General features: G+C 37.1%; 1 long non-coding RNA gene across 2 annotated transcripts; it reads right to left on the bottom strand.

The window, feature by feature from the left end:
• Nucleotides 1–4,321: 4,321 nt before the first annotated feature.
• On the bottom strand, nucleotides 4,322–8,475 carry LOC134414379 (uncharacterized). 2 transcript variants are annotated; one of them, XR_010026713.1, is made up of 2 exons: nucleotides 8,282–8,475; nucleotides 4,322–7,911 (listed from the first exon to the last, which is right to left on the bottom strand). It is a non-coding gene; the product is annotated as an uncharacterized LOC134414379 (long non-coding RNA). The 2 variants fall into 2 exon arrangements; XR_010026714.1 differs by having other exon boundaries at nucleotides 4,322–7,908.
• Nucleotides 8,476–8,552: the final 77 nt, after the last annotated feature.

The following is an 8,552-nucleotide window of genomic DNA, read 5'->3' as shown; positions in this document are numbered from 1 at the left end:
TGAAAAGAACATTGATCCTACAACTGGAAACAGTAGCCTCTTCAGCCACTTCAAATAAATGGGAGAAAGGCTGCGTCTGCAGCTGCTGGTCCAGTGGAGCATTTTTAATTTGGACTACTGCTGTTTTCAGTTTGCTAATACATGGGGATTTGAACAGCAGCCTTGGCTGCAGTGGGAGTAATCTCCTGGGAAGGATGGGGCAGCCAGATGCGGGTATAACCAAGGGATCATGAATCTAGGCCAAGCCCATGCCTTTGTGACCTTCCTAATCTTTAAAAATAGCTTTATGCATGGGTGTATATATACAAACAGATAAATTGTAGTAACAGATATTCATCATAAATGTTACTAAAATTGTTTTGCATGTTTTTTAACATTCTGAAAGGTAAGAAAAGCTAATGAAGAAAGGCACCCTGAGCTCTGGTGTAGTAAGAAGTGACAGACAACACTGTGTAGCAAGCAAGTAAAAGAACATTAAATATTTCCATTTAATTTTAGCCATGGGCTTTGCTCTGGTACATTTGGTGATTCCTGCCTGGCTGGGTACTGTGTCTATATTTTCTTTTATGTATGAAGAACAGCCTGTTTGCTAAGTTTGGCATTTCAGACTAGGTAGTCGCAGCAATGGACAGGTCTGTCTGTTTGCTTTTTTTTTTCTCTGATCTTGCCCAAGTCAACAGAAAGGGTTATCCATCACTATGCCAGAGGAAAAACAGGCTGGGAAAAAGGCAACAAAACAGTTTGCTTAGGATTCATACCAGCATGCATCAGTTTAAGGAGAATGGAGACCCAAGCAATGCATATGTCCTTAAAATGCAGTTACAGAGTCTGTAAAACAAATGTAGTGCATTACTGTTCAACAGAAAATGTGACTGTGATTTTACTCAGATTAAGACTAGGCTGTAGTTAGAATACCTTGAAAGAGAGTCTGAAAAATAGTTGCTCATAAGCAAACTGGCAAAGGGGAAATTAACTGGAGTTGCAAATATAATTTTTCAGACCTTCAGGAATAAACATTTAAACAAGAAACAATGTCAGCATTACAGAACATATAAACACCATTTAGGAGCAGAGCACTATTTAGGAAGCAGTCAGCAACTAAAGACAAAGCAGTCTATGGTGAAGAATCCAAGGTAGATACAGTCCTGATTCATGGTGAAGAACACTATTGAGGGAAGAGTTTATCCGTTTTGCAAATTAATGTAACACCAAAATTAGCAATGAATCCCATGAAGTTTTTGACATTATTTAGAATAAATGGCATGGCACCAAAGTACTGTTATTAATACAATTAAGCAAATTTCTTCTGTCCTTCTCTGAAAGATGCTGCAATGATGAATCCAAATACCTCTGGCTGCAGGAACAAACTTTGAACTTTAGAATTGTACATCTCTGCAGAATAAGGCCTCCACAGTTATCCTCTCTATGTTAAGACTGCCCAGATGTTTAATAAACATTTGTGTGGATTTCAAATATTTATGGGGGAAAAAAAGCATTTTTTTCATGCCATAACAAGTACTTTTGTTTCTTTTGGTGTTACATTATATGAAAATCCACAGAGGATGGCCTTGTCATGATACAGTATCTAAATGTATTTGACAAAATAGACATCTGTTGCAGGTGAGATGACAAATTCTAGGATTTCTCACCCCAAAAAAATGAGTGAAAATTAGAACAGAGGAATGAAGTAATTTCCAAAACCCCAAACACCTCATGACAGGAAAATATATCTCATTGATTGGACTGATGTCAGGACTAAGAGATGGGCTGGAATTCATCTCACTTATGTGCCTGTGAGATGGGCCAGGCTCTACTGACTCGATCTAACTACAAAGCAGTTGGAAGGAATAGCCCACAAGAAAAACTATGGGAGGCAGCTGAGTCCCACACATGGTCCCCTACCGTGGTCACTAAACAGGAACTAGTCATCACCTGCAAGAACTCAACTGCTCAACTGAAGGCCTACCAACAGCTACTGAAATAGGTCATGAATCTTTGAAATAAAACAAAATTACCTAAAACAAATAAAATTTTAATTTTCCTGCAGCAGATATTGATGCCTTGTCAGGGATGACCTAGAACAGAGGGTAGACAGAGCTAAAGAATAAAGTAGGTATTTATTAGAAGGCCTCAATGGATACACCTCGGGCAGTACAAGAGCCCAGCCAGGGCTACACCCAAGATGAACCCAAAATGGTCACAAAAAGTGAAGGACTGGCCATGAAGTGCCTCATTTTTATAAGTTCTGGTCCATTAGCATATTGGAGTTAATTGTCCAATTATAGCTTTAGCTTATGAAGTCCTATCTTTCTTGTTTTCTCTCTTCATTCCATCATTGTTTATGGTCTTGGGCCTGAGATTTGGATCAGTTATCCTTGGTCCCCAGCTAGAGAAGGGATTGTTTTGTCTGCCTACTCTGTGAAGAGAGCTTACCATCCCTTAATATGAAGCTCAGAACTACACACTAAATCAGCACAGAATCTGAAAAATATAAAAGCTAAAACCTGAGGCATCAGTAGCTTTTTTGTATTTGCAAAACCATGGCCAGTCATGGTCAGACACCTACAAAGTTCTGAATTACTATTTTCAGCTTCTACATAATTCTAGGTAGAACCCTATTCTTACTCAGGATTTTTCAGGTAAATTCTCTGGGCATGTGAAGATCTGCTTCTGGTATTCCCTAATCTGCCTAATTCTTCACTCTACCTAACCACCTGCAGATCTTTAAACTTGGTTTTTCTCTACCTAACTGCTCTTCAGCAACCAATTTGGGCTTTTCAGAACAAGCCCAGCATGCATGAAGCATTGGGTATGATCAATCTTTAATATGAAATCCTAGTAGTCACCGAGTTCCTGCAGGATATTAAAAACCAAGGTTCAATTATATTCTCTTCTAATAAAAATCTGAACCATTGTCATTCAGTAATGATGGAAATTCACCTTCTTAAAGAAAATTCAGATGGTCTTCACATGTACTGATGGATGTTTTTGGTTTAAAGTACTTAAAATAATAATGGAACTAGAGAAACATTATAATCTAATGGCCATAACATTTATCTAAATGGTGTGGAGAGTGTTTTAAAGTTCTTCTCTTAAGATGACACAGGAGCTCTTGTCGTTTTACAGTACCTAGTCGTCAATAAGAGAAAATGAAAGCTCTTCATAATATCTAAAGCCCAGGGATTTAAGATACTGCCCACCATAGACATCTCTGTTCAAATCTCCCCAGGAACAACAGGGAACCTAATAAAGTGAATTTTCAAATCATTTTGTTCACAGAAACCTGTGGACCACCTGCTCTCCCTTAATAATTACTCTAATGCAGGCTTTTAATACTTGGGTGAAAAAAGACATTTTCTAGATGATCTCACATAAAATCTTTTTAGAATTTTTTTTCCACAACGGAAAACAGAAAACTGTATTATTTGGATGGATCCATACTAGGCTTTTCTTTTTGATAGTGCAACCCAAAATTCTTGATATGCATAGCCTTATGTGAGAATCACAATCCCTTTCCAATTCTGTATCAACACATGATTATTCTTGCACTGAACTGCTGTTCCCTGCTCCAATTAACTCAACTCAGATATAATCACACCTGAATTTTACATAGCTCTGTAGTTCCAATAAGTTTGGTCTATGCATATGAGTTTCAAACATATTGCATTTTTTTAACACCATATGTTTGTAACTATCAGACAGACCTTGCCAACCCTGAGAATCAGACAAACTATGCTGAGTGCACCAAAGCTTCACTTCACATTCCAGAAATTAACCATTGCAATATCTGTTTCTCCTTATGGTGTTGGCTGATCATTTGTTGAGGTCTCTTAAGCAAAATGAGACTTTCAACTGTATTTATTTGTTTGTTTTGTTAGACTCTCATACTTTTTTTTTCTGTTTTTCTTTATGTTAATTCTGTGTATTCAGAAGACACACTGCGAGCTCCAGAACAACAGCTTTCCTTTTGTGTATTAACAAACATTCCCTGGAGAAACATTATGCACTTAAAGTGAGGAAAAACAAGAAACGAGCGATAACAAATGACTAATGCCTAACATCAGAATGTGTTTCAACTACTAAAACCGCCAGATATAAATGAGAAGATTATGCAATGAAATAATTAAGAAATCAGTTTTAAGTTTGGATTTAAAGAGCTGTACAGACATCATAACAAAGGGAATAACCCCAAATGAGAGCCAAATGAGCAACTGCACAAAACTGTGAGACAGCAAACAGCAAGAGGGCTAGGGAGCAGAACTAAATCAGAAATAGAGGGGAAGTTACAGAAGCAAACAAACATGATCCATATCTGAAAATATTCACAACACATTAGTGTTTATTTAGCATAAAGGATAAGAACACTTAGCAGAGTCATCATAAACAAAGATGAATGGAAAACGTGCTGCTATTAAAAGCGGGCAATCTAACTTAACTTCGAGTGTAAGTTGATCAGTCACAACTTGAGAACCACTGCATCTAGTGGTAGAAAATAAAGTGTTGAAGCAGACATTCTCATCTGAAGTTCCATGTATTTTGAAAACAAAAAAAAAAACCCCACAACTGTTCACTATCCACCACTCATATCCAAATTTTCAATCCAATTCCATTTTGAATACATGATATTTTCTTTGCCTTTTGGATGAAGAATGTGGAATGACCTTTTCAATTTTTTTCTCAAATCATTTTTTGCTCTGTGAAGGTTCTGAAACAGAGATCACAATGAAAGTTAAAATTAGTATAAGAATGGAAGAGTAGGTCTTTGTTATATTCTATTACATTCATTTTTTACAGCAGACTAACCTGACATAGGTATCAGCATAGGTTAATTGCTTTCAAGAGAAAAACAATATGCAACAAGAAGGGCAAAGGACAGCAAGAGAAACAAAATGGGTTTGAAAGCCTTTGTGACCTTCACAAACGCTTTTTCTTAATAAAGAAGATGTTAGAAAAGTCAGTTGCATATATGCAAGTCATTATAGCTATCTATGCTATGTACTTTTTGATGATTTATGGCAGAGTTACACCCTCACACTTACATCTTTCAAGCAGGTCCAATCTCCTCAAGTTGTGCAAAGACATGACAATTTATTAGACCTCATAAACTTTGAGCTTTAAATGTACAAGTAAATTCATGGTAAAGTATAAAAACAGAAAACAAAATTATGAGATGAGGAAAGTGGAAAAAAGGTAATTTCCCATGATAAATACTTACAGTCTGCTCTAAATGAATGGGAAAATTTCAAGCCATTTTTTGAGACTGTACAGCATCCCAGGGTATACCTTCAAAACTTGTTAGATTAATTTGGAAGTATAAATAGAAATTGGAAAGTCATCTGAAAGGCACTACACTTCTATGTTGCTACCTCAACAATTAACATTTTATTCAAGATTAGTTCCTCAGCTCCAGAAAACTGTGTATTTCTGTGTCACTGTTCTCCTAATAAATCTTTCAACTACAATTCCTGCAGAGGAGAAAAAGTGCATTTAACAAGAATCAAAAAGAAAAAATCATTAACTGAAAAATAAATTTTAGGAACTGAGATTCCAAGAAATACATGGAATTGGAAACAAAACTTCGCTAATGGAAATCAGAAAAAAAAAAAAAAGAAAATAAGAATCTCCACAAATCAGAAATAAAACAAGAAACAATACACAAGAAACAACACTGAGTTGTTTTCCATTGTAATTCTCAATACATTAAACTATATGAGAATCCTTAAATCTAGAATAATCAAGATACAATGTGAAAGTTCACTTCATAAGCATCAATAAGGAGTAGGAATACAAACAAAGAACTGATTGCTTTTCTTTAATGATACATACTTAGGAGATGATAAATCAAAACACAACACACAACATACAGGAACATTTTTTAAATGGAAAAAAATCTGTCTGTAAGAATCATTACCTGGTTTTTGCACATCCGTACAACATCATCATAGTATGACTATGGAAGTATTTTAATTCTTGTCTTCAGACAATGGAAATAAATGAAAAAAAAGTTGAAGTACTGCAGCTGTGCAATCTCATGTTTTAGCTACCATATGCCTGTTTAGGTTGCCTAAACTCCTATACGATTATGTTACTAGAAACTGATATGGATGACCACTGTCTCAGAATTCCTCCTTTAAAGAGATAACTTCTCAAGACTGCCACATTTAGGAGGATGCAGAAATATACCTCTTCACTAAGATTTTGCAAATTAACACATTAATTAATTCCTGCATCCTTGACTGACAAGTCAGACTGAAAGCTGTGCACCATAATGGAAAACCAGATTCTCCATTCTTGAAGCACAAACCAGTTTAAATTACATATACAACATGCTCATGTCCTGCAGAACATGACAAAGGTAACAGGAATTTTAACTAGTTGCTTTGCATCCAGGATTAGAAGGATGTATTAGGTAAAAATTCTTTTACAGTGGCTGCACCCTTAATTTAGCACAGTAAATAATGGGAACTTTGTATACAAATGTGTGAAGTGCCCAGTTGCTTGGATTAAATACAGCAAAGCTTAAAAATCAAACCCCCAAAACCCAGCCTGTCTAAATATCTATTTACAAGTTGTCAATGAGACACTTTTCACAATGAATAGTGATTGGAGTCATCAATAACTTGATGCAAAACATTAATCTCTGTTTTTTTTTTTATTTTCTAGACCTGCTTGGTCTCAAAGACAACATATACCAAGGTTGCTTTGTTTTTCTCTTCTCATTTACCCAAACTATAGCAGTGTACAGCTACCAATGTTCCTGCCAGTTTCAGTTCTGCTCTTCAGGAACTAATGGGCAGCACGAGTTGTCATCAGTTTCTCCCAGCTGCTTGGAAACCTCAGGAGATTCAAGTTCAACCAGACACTATGGCTCTTGGAAAATGAGCACAACAAACACCAGGAGACTGTTTCTCTTCTCATTCTGTTAGGAAACATAAATTGCTCAAAAGAAAGAGACAAGAATTCTTATCCAGAGGTGAAAAGTGACAAGACTCAATGAAAATAAGCTCTTCAAAGTTGCTTAAAGAGGGCTTGGAACTTTGTGTGAATATGCAGGAGAATATTCTTACAAATCCGCAAGTATGTTTACAGATATTATTTATTATTTGCATCTACCTTCTAAGAACATGACTAAATTTAAGGAAGTAAAAACTTTGCATGAAAAATTGTACATCATATTTTGGTTCGTCCTCAAATTCATCCACAGAATGATAAAAAGCATCTAACAATTCCAAAACACCTTAAGCACTCATTTGCAAACAGTTTCACAGCCACGGGTTATGTTCTGCACAGAAACTTTACAAGCAAGGATGTTGAACTAAAAACAAAACTCTGCCTTAAAATTTGTAATTCGCTCACTTGAAATTTGAGCTGACAAGTTTCACTTTTATCTTATAGTTAGTTTCATGTTGCAGTTCTTAGCCATCCTCATGTTTGGGGTTCAGTACTCCCAGATGATGCCAAATCTAATGCTTTTGAACAACTCCTGTTAGTCCACCAAGCACTTGGTACTGTTTGATTTGCTTCTTTCATCACACATTAGAGCCTTATTAAAATGCTGAGGTCAGCAGCCAACCACCACTGAGTAAAGACACAAATGTAAAACCAATCCACCTAAACTTAAGGATTTTTTGAGAACTACCAAATGATTGGCACCTGCAGCCACTGCTTTCATGCAAGTATCCAAAGCCAAGGCTTGGGGGTTTTTGAGGGTACAAGTGATGAGGAAAATACCGCTTTGGATCTTTACCTAAATCTGCACCCATTTTAGCATAATACTTCTTTTCTGAGCACTTCTGATTGTCCAGACTTTTGTGGGAGCTTCAAATGCAAGGTATGTCCATAAACTGGCAGTGTTCAATAGTTCATTTCCTATAGACGTGTTATGCTGCTTCCATGAAATGAGGTGACCTGCTAGAGAATGTGAAACACAGCATGTGGAATAGGACAGTGGAGAACAGCTGAAGGCCTCAAGTTCTGTAGCGTATCAATTTCTTATTGAAAGTATCCCATTAAGAGAAATGTTTTCACTGAAATTTAATTTAATTACATTTAATTTCTTTAGATAAAAGAGTTCCCCAGAAGCACAGAACTATAAATTCTACAGAATCATGCCAAGATAAAGAAAAAAAAAGGGAAATAAGGAAGCCTAGAAGCAAACTTACTGAATTATTTTATTGCCTGAAAAGCAAGAGTAAATAAATAGCACAAGCGTTTGATGGCTTTAATTTTTATATACATTAAATAACTTTATTAAGCACAACAGAGATTGCTTATTAATTACCCGTGAAAATTTGCTCTCTTCTTTTTATTCGTTAAGGCGCAGAGTTTCATACCTCTCCTCCTCTCTGTAAAACCGGGAAGTACGAGCAAGGAAAGCCCGAGCGCGGCAGACTCGGCGCACGGTGGGAACGGCGTCCCTGCGCTGCAGCTGTCGGTTCCCGCTCAGCCCCGCCAGAGCCGCCGCCGGTCCCGGTGAGCCCGGGCGCGCCCGCAGCGCTGCGCGCCCCGCCAGGTGCGAGCCGAGCCCCGCGGGCCCGGGGAGCCGGGCCGGG

The sequence above is a fragment of the Melospiza melodia genome, chromosome 1, assembly GCF_035770615.1.
Source record: "Melospiza melodia melodia isolate bMelMel2 chromosome 1, bMelMel2.pri, whole genome shotgun sequence".
NCBI lineage: Eukaryota > Metazoa > Chordata > Aves > Passeriformes > Passerellidae > Melospiza > Melospiza melodia.
The sequence above is the reverse complement of the archived record's forward strand: the minus strand, read 5'-3'. Positions and strand labels throughout refer to the sequence as shown.